We start from the raw sequence: 9,076 nt of genomic DNA on the forward strand, positions 1-9,076 counted from the left end.
GGACATTCTTAATCGAATATACTCTATCTCTTTAGCAGAAAAAAAAGGCTCCCTTATAATAAGCCGCGACCTTTGTACAGAAGCAAAAGGATCGTGGCGAAAATGTATTGTTTTGTTTATGCATTTGACATTATAGTGCACTGTCAATATTTTCTGTATTTTTTATGAGTAGGTGGTCTAATGATGCTTTACAACGTATGTACACTGAGGAAAAAAACGCCTAAGAAAAATTAATATTTTTTATTTGATTACCGTTTAACAATGTTCGTATGAGGCGATCGATGGGGTAGATACCATCAGGCCGATTCTGAACGGGAACTCCCTGGGAGTTAAAAATATTAATGACTTGAAAAATATAATAAAAATTAAAAAGTTAAATTAAAAAATTAAAAGTTTACTTCTCCAATCGCCCTCGCTTGACTTGAATCGTGTTAGCGAAGCAGTCAATGGCATTGTTAATATTCTTCGAATTATAGAGAAAATGCTGACACAAATTTTTCTGATATATTTTCAAAGTTACCGATATCGCTAAGGAATTGGATTTTGACATTGTCCTTCCTTGGAGGGCGAATAGACAAAATTTTTGGGCTTATTATCGTGCGTCTAACGTTGAAGATTATTATCGAATGGCAATATTTATACCGCTATTGGATAATATTTTGCTCGATCTCCGAGAAAGATTGCCGAAAGAGACATTAAACATTTTTAATTTGAGTTTATTACTTCCAACCGAAATTGGGGAATATAATACACCTGACAAAAAAATAATGCTATCGAATGCGTAAAATCGCTTAGAAAACTATAAAAACTTTTCTTAGAAAAAGACGGTAGCAATTTGGAAGGAGAGTATAAAGTGTGCTTGGAACGATGGACAAATAAGGAAAGCGAAAAGCCATTCCCAAAATCAGCAGCAGAAGTTCTTGCTAAATGCGTTGCATATGCTTTTCCATTGATTAACAAACTTCTCCGCATTCTGGTCACATTTCCAGCTAGTAACGCTACTTCCAAAAAAGCTTTTCAACCCTTCACCGGTTAAAAACATGGTTGCGTAGTACCATGAATGAAGAAAGCCTGACAGATCTGGCACTTTTACACGTACAATTAGATATTTTGAAATTGACACCGAAAGGATAATAGAAAGATTCGAAAAAGGAAAGCGCAAAATTGAATTTGCAATTTAAATTATTATGATAAAAATTCTGAACAAGTTGTTAAGTTACTTAGTTACATCCTTCATTTTACCAACATTGTAAGCAAGAAATAAGTATTTTATGAATGTATTGCATTAATAAACCCAAGGTATAACTCTACATCTTGTGTTTTTTTTTTGTTTTTAAATAGTACATGCAATTTTTTTATTAGAACTTGCACCAAATTCACAAAATGAAAAGTAATATTATATCACAAAACACTTTACTTCACACTTCATAAAAAATACTCTATATTTGCATGAAAAATAAATTAGGGTTAGATGCCTGTAATTTAACGTTATTTGACAAGTTGATGCCAATAATTAAATATGTAAAATCCATGAAAAGCACAAGCTTTCCAATGCCGAGTGGCAAAATAATGTGAGGATCAATTTTAAAGGCATATCGAGATCAACATGTTTTTTTTTTACTGGTAACCCCACTTTTTAATCTCAAGTTCAGAAAGAATGGAAAATTCTTATTATTCACGGCACGGCAGTGTGCGCGAGTGACAAAAGCAGCCACAGTAGCATTTTATTTACACTTCAATTGTATAAATTAATAGATATAATAAATAGATTTTACTGTTTTAATCATCTTCATTGAATTTTTCTACTATTTGCTTACCTACTAAAATAATTGCACAAACATACACCCCGGTCTCACAGACCGTTTAAAGCGTACAGCGCTGAATGTCCACTTACCCAGGTCCCACTTGTCACACTAAATTTTGCGCAGTAAAAAACTATTAAACTACTGAAATAATGAGAGAGTTCCCGTTATTTGTTTTCGAGTAAAAAACAAAACCTTATTGCACATCTAAAGGTCAAGTCCTATAATTTGAGACTATGTCTATAAAACAACAAAGCTGTAGTTTTCAAACTTTGTTTCCTTTTTATTCTGAAAAGAATCGCAAGGGAGCCATAAACCTAAGCAAAAAATTTCTGTAATAACAGTTTCTGGGTATTTAGTATATTTTGAAAGCTTATTCAAGATTTTATTAGACCTTATTCTCTAGTACCATTGAGCAGTTAAGATCTTTTCCAAATATTTCGTTTGCTCAGATCTTGTGAGTTGCTGAACTCATGGTTCACGTTGTTTGGACTTCTACTCATGAAACCAACAACCTGAATATGGAGATACATAAATATGTACAAATGTAGAGGCAATATGCAAATTTTTTTTAACACTACTCATAATACTTTGTAGAAGGGTGTGAGTACATATGTACATACCTTTACCTTTAAATAAATTTTTTGCTAACAAACGCAACAGAACTGCAGAACAGTGGCAAATACATGCGTGATGCTCTTTTAACGCTTTGCTGGCCGGATAAATGTATTACAGTACCGCATTGCAAACACATTTTGTCCTCAAGCTAAAAGGAATAACTCTACCGCATGCATTTCTTTATTTGTACTTATGTATGTACATTAGGATGATTCAAAAATCTACAGCAAAATAAACTTTTTAGGAATTTCCTGATGCAATCCCTAGAACTGAAAAATGTCGGAAATGAGGAGAGCCGCATTTCTTACTTTGAAATCGCTTAATATTTATCCGTGCCGCCGCACAAGTGCTTGCCTTCTATGTAGAATGTGAGCAAAATAGATTTGTAGACGAAATTAAATGAAAATTTGTTTCTCAGTAAATTTTAGGAAGCTGAATTCAATAATGCAATTTGTTTTTTGTGCCTTTGTGTTTTTGTAGCATTTAGGTACATAAAGTTCGATCGATTTTTAAAAATGAGGCGTCAAACTAAACTTCAAACATATAAATAAAAATTAATATTTACTAAAATTTTGAAGTTTAATATATATGCGTCATAATTTTATGTTTTGAAGATCTCTTAAAGATATTTTTCTCTTATTCGGTTCAGTGATTCTACAGCAATTCTGAGAAAAATCATATTTTCGCGATATAAAATACTGTATTCTTCAATTCTGGTGCGTGGCTGAAAAGAATGCTAGATCACCATAATGTACATATGTAGTTATATGTACATATATGTACATGTGTAGTATGTATGTATGCATGTGCAGAGGGTGGACTGCTTTTAAACTTTCGCCCTCTGCACGAAATCCAAGCAATGCACTAAAATTGAAATTCTGACTACATGACGAAGAAGAACGCAGTTGCTCTGGTGGTCTGTTTGCGTGCGCCTCGGCGTGTAGTTGCGTGGGTTTGAAAGTTATATCGCTCTTATTCCACGTCTCTTATTTTCTTATATTTGTTTATTATTTTTACTCTTTCTGTCATAGCTCGGTTGCGTTTGGCATGCGGTAAATTAAATTTACAGCCCTACGTAAAAAATATTCTCAGAAATTGGACGTAAAAAATATTTATTTACATACATAAGTATGTACGTATTTTAAATATTAATCCCGGGAACCCAGGATCCCGGGCCTTTTGAGGTTCCAAAAACCCCGGCATTCTTGGCAAATAACCCCGGGAATTTCGGGATTTGTAATTTGCATTGATGGCAATAATATAAACTCCCTTTCTTGACCATTATTGCCTATATTTCCTTTTTTTATTTAATAAGTAATATTTTTTTTTTTATAAATGTCTAGCTCACTATATGAATAACACCGTGCGATAGTAAATATATACACTAAAATGAATATATTCGCGAAACCATGCGCCAAATATAGTGAAATTGCGTTTTCAGTTTTTCACTCTTGCGTCTGAAATTCAAAAATTATTTGAAAAATTCGGTGAAATGTGCTTCTTAGGGATCAAATTAAAGAGGATAGTCTGTAGAATTTAAATTGATTCAATTTTTTTGTACATAAGGACTGGTAAGTATTGAACATGTTCTTTAAAAATTGTATCGCACTACATATTTGTTTTTGCACACATTATATGTAAAGGACTTATATAAACTCGATAACCTCCTCGAATTTCATCCTTCTAACTTTATGAGCTTAAACCTATTCGTCCTTGTTAGTTTAAAACATTTTATTTTTTTTTTTTATTCTAACGAAATTTCTTCTTTCGTTTGGCACCCTTATTTTTATTCTAGATTGCAATGAATTTTTTAAATAATTTTTGGAAGTAATCATATCTTTGAAATTACAAAATCCAAATAAATAATGATGTCAGAGAGAAAAAACAAAAACGCCACCTAAAATAAAAAAGTAGGTTTCAAACCCATTTATTTATTATTTATTTTATGGCAGGAGAGATAGAAGCAATTTTTTCGATTTAAGTTGTTTTAAAGTAATGAATATTTAAATCCGGGGCTAATCCCGAGATCCCATGATTGTGATAACGACATCCCGACAATCCCGGGATCGTAGAAAGCGAAAAAATCAACATCTCTGGTACGTATGTATGCATATATGTTGCATATATGAGTCTACCAGTTTTAGCATACTTTTGACGTTTCTATGATTTTCCATCATCTGCTTTGGACAGGTGTATTTAATGCCCTTTTATGTTTCACATGGGAAGGCTATTACTTACTTAGAAGAAAAGTCTCCCATTTAGAAAAATTTTTATTCGAATTTTTAAAGATGTCGGTGGGCACTTGAAATTTTCCATGTTAATAACATGTATATACATATGTACATGTGTTTTCATTAAAAATGTTATATGTAACTATTGAACCGTTTGGGATAAAATTTTCTCTTGGTATATTCTTGTAGGGTGTTAAATTCTCTAAGAAATAGTTCTCAAGTGGTTAAATAGTTATAACATTTTTAATGAAAACCAAATTTACATAATTTTTAATCTTTAACCAAAACCATATAGATCCAAGCTTGAATCTCTGTGCAACGTTTTAAAAAATCTACAAACTTTCGTAAAAAGGCGAACTTTTTAATTCGATTTTAAGAAATATTTTGAGTAAGCAGTTCTTTAGCCCATTCAATTTTACTGCAAGTTTAAAGTAACTGGTTTTTTGCATTTTTTTTGTTGACCATGTTAGCGATTTTTTTGTTATATGTAGAAAATGAGCAATACCTTCGACGAAAAAAGTTCCCAAAAATCAATGGTACTTGAAATTTGGCTAAAAAATCTAATTAAAAAGCTCGATATTTTTACAAAGTTTGTTGATTTTTTTATGGTTTATGTTAAATATATGCTATACCATTAAAAAAATGAAAAAATTTTAAATTTCAAAATAGATGGTGAAATCTTGCCAATATGCACTTGCAAGGGCGGCTTCTATACCGTCATTAATACTACTTTCATGTGTAAATATCAATAAATAGTTATTCATAACAAAACTAACGGTTCAAATGTCAAAACTGACGGTTCAAATGACATTTACTAGCTAAAATCGAGAAAATGTTTAGTGCAGCATAAAATATACTTTTTATTAAAGTAGAAATGGTGATTCTTAGGAAGAATAATGTCATAACGGTTTTTAGAGATAGTTACATGATCTATACCTTTTCCTAACCAATTTTTTTCGATAAATTTTACCGTTTAGCTGAAAAATGGTAAAAACCAACANTTCACTTTTTATTAAAGTAGAAATGGTGATTCTTAGGAACAATAATGTCATAACGGTTTTTAGAGATAGTTACATGATCTATACCTTTTCCTAACCAATTTTTTTTCGATAAATTTTACCGTTTAGCTGAAAAATGGTAAAAACCAACACCCTTATCCTACAACCCGAATTTTCGTAATTCGTAATTCGTACCTACGTTACGAAAAACGAAAAATCGATATGCTGCAACCCTTGCGGAAAAATTTGCAGCATTCCCAGGTATCAGTTGTTTTTCGAACTTAGCTGTATGAAGGAAAACAAAGTGGAAAGGAATTAAAAAAACACTCATCAAGTGCTTGTTTATAGTAAAATTGATTGATTGTAAATATTTTGTGGAAAATTATGGATTCTGATGCATTTGCTGTTATAGCAGCGGAGTAAGAGCGCGCTATGGCAATGGACTCACAAAGGTATGCGGGGCTGCCGGGCATAGTAACCATGGGCACATCTATGTCAGCTTCTGGTTGAATTGTTGAACCACAAGCCAGAACTCCTCCTATGCCTGAAGAACTGGTTCCCAATCCAGTTAATGCAATAACAGCTTCTTCCAAGCCTTTGAAAACATGCATTTTGTTAGGTCCACCACCTGTTGCGCTTAGGCATTATAACTCTTACTAAGTAGAACTCTCCCTTCTGTGTTGCCAGAGAAGAGGGGCGTCCGCATGTCAAAGGTATGGAATATTTCTTATGCATATCGCAGTATTTTTGCGCAGAACTCACATCGAAATTTTCAAAAAAGTGCATAGTGCAAACCGAATTTATTAATAATTTGAAACANTTCCGCATGTCAAAGGTATGGAATATTTCTTATGCATATCGCAGTATTTTTGCGCAGAACTCACATCGAAATTTGCAAAAAAGTGCATAGTGCAAACCGAATTTATTAATAATTTGAAACATTTATTTAGTTTAATCCTTTGATTACACGTGTATGTTAAAAGTTTTTGGATTCCGGTTATGCGTTTGGACACAAAAACCGAAAATCATTCTACAAATAACTAAACCGGACCCAAGCTTCTCGATAAGGGGCATCAAAGATTATTTTTTGCTCGTTTATATAGAGTAGTGGATAAAAACATACGTACATATATGCGAAAGGCAAATTTATCTGTTTAAATAAACGCCACTAATATTTCCTGCAAACACACACCGATTTACATCTTTTGTCTCGCCTCCGACATAGAATTGTTTTCGTACAAAATTACGCAAAAAAAGCTTACTCGTTCGGTTTTAGGCACGCCATTGTTACGAATTACGAAAGTTCGAAGATACGATTCGGATTGCAGAATAGGGGTGCAATTTATCTGACCTTTGACCTTTAATTCTTTTTTTTGCAGATCTGGGATCGGAGAAGAATTTCCATATTTTATTTACAATAGTGATCCAAGGCGAATTTATACAAGGCGGTGTTACTGGCGAATTTAGATTTTCGCCGCGGTCCTTCTGAATGTCAAACTGATGTGTTTGTTGTAAAAAAGGTGAATTCATATTACAACAGAAAAATTACTTTGACATTCAGAAGGGCCGCGGCGAAAATCTAAATTCGCCGGTAACTCCACCTGTACAGATTCGCCTTGGTAGGAATCGTAACACTCATACCAATTTTCAGCTATTTGCGAATTATTACAAACTTGAAAGTTAAACTTGACCGGGCTAATAAGAAATAATTTTAAATATATGGTTTAAATATAGTATAAAATAAAAAATATTAGTTACATGGATTATAATGTGCTTCATTTACGTTGACAAATGATTAATTATAAATTAATTGTGTTACTATTTTGAAAAAATAAATAAAAATTTAAAAATCCCCATCTCAAAAGATTTCCCCATTTATAATATTGAATAAACCCTCAGAAATTTTCCGGGTATTTCCTAAGTGATTTCAATCCAATAGGCCTGCCGATGACAACTTCCCTGCGTCCCGGCCCAGCTCTAAATGGGCCTGCATATATCCCTCAAATTCTCAAAAATAAAACACACATAATAAAGTAAATCTTAGGGTATTTTGGGTTGTAAAATCTTTGACTGAGCCCTCTTTCAAATTTTAATAAAATTTTCTCTTAGAGGTTGCACGATAAATTACCTAAAAGGTATGTTGGAAATGATGGTAAGAAAAAAAAGGACAAAAGTAATTTAAAAACATTCAGTTTTTTTATAAATATTCATAAAATTTAAACTCTCTCTGGGCTTTTTTTTAATTTTACGAGATTCTTTAGAATTACATGGTACACTTTATAAATTTTTCGTAATTAATTTTTTTCTAGATATTAAGTTAACAAAATCCGAAGCTTGCTAAAAAAGCCATAGAATATTTCAACCGTTGTCAATACTTCAGCTTATCGTATATGAAATCCACCATCTTCATTATATTTGGCTTTTTTATCTTATCTTTAGTAATAGTTTCCAATTATTGTTAAAATTGGCTACTAAAATATATTAAGTTGATTCCGGAAAATATACTAAAAATTGCCCTTGTAACTGATTCTCTTATGTTTTTTTTTTTTTGTTTGCAAAGTCTAGGACCAGATTCAACTAGTAGGCCGAGAATCATTTAGGCTTATTTTCAAGGCAGTTGCCCCTAGACAGCCAATGGCAAACCCCCTAGCCGAGGTGAGGGTGCTCGATTTGCTTGACAACATCACGACTCACACCAAAAATTAGTGAGGAAGTTCATCAAATTTTTAACAAAAATGGTGAACCTGAAATTTTAGTTTTTTTCTTAGAAACTCTCATAATGAGATTACTTAAAATTTATGTGTATGTTGTGCACTCGTATTAATAGATTTTTGCAATGTTCACCAAACACAAAATAATAAAAAAAATTTAATAAAGGCAAGTTATTAAAACAAAATTAAAAAAAAAAATTATTTGTCAGAAGTGGGATTCGAACCCACGCCCTCAGAGAGGACCAGAACGCTCAGTTTGAAACTCACAAATCGAATGTACTCAAAGCAAGCACATTTTGTGAGCAAGAATTACTCTTGAGTCTGGCGCCTTAGACCGCTCGGCCATCCTGACATGTGCTGCAATGCTGTGCCAAATGCTAATTAAAAGCCATCGAATAAAAAAAAAAAAAAAACAATAATAATGTATGTACAGAACTAGTAAGCGAAGCGAAAAAGCGCGCACGCTAATATAAAAATAGCTGAGTGAGTCACACGTTCTTTTCAAACGATTTTGCTTCTGTTTATAATGTTTTTATTTGGTGTATTGTGTGAAATTTTTGGAGGTTCAATATGGTATGCATGCATGTACAAACATACATATGTACATATTTACATACAAATGTACTAAGCAGGGATGAAAAATGGAAATTTCAGATTGTACCTAATATCACAAAATAAATGTACCTAAATGAGACAGATTGTACCTTAAAAAAGTT

General features: G+C 32.4%; 1 non-coding gene across 1 annotated transcript; it reads right to left on the reverse strand.

The window, feature by feature from the left end:
- Window positions 1-8,563: 8,563 nt before the first annotated feature.
- Window positions 8,564-8,712, reverse strand: TRNAL-CAA (transfer RNA leucine (anticodon CAA)). The gene is made up of 2 exons: window positions 8,675-8,712; window positions 8,564-8,608 (listed from the first exon to the last, which is right to left on the reverse strand). It is a non-coding gene; the product is annotated as a tRNA-Leu (tRNA).
- Window positions 8,713-9,076: the final 364 nt, after the last annotated feature.

The sequence above is a fragment of the Rhagoletis zephyria genome, unplaced genomic scaffold, assembly GCF_001687245.7.
Source record: "Rhagoletis zephyria isolate East Lansing unplaced genomic scaffold, Rhagoletis_zephyria_1.1 Rzeph_scaffold_12604, whole genome shotgun sequence".
Lineage (NCBI taxonomy): Eukaryota > Metazoa > Arthropoda > Insecta > Diptera > Tephritidae > Rhagoletis > Rhagoletis zephyria.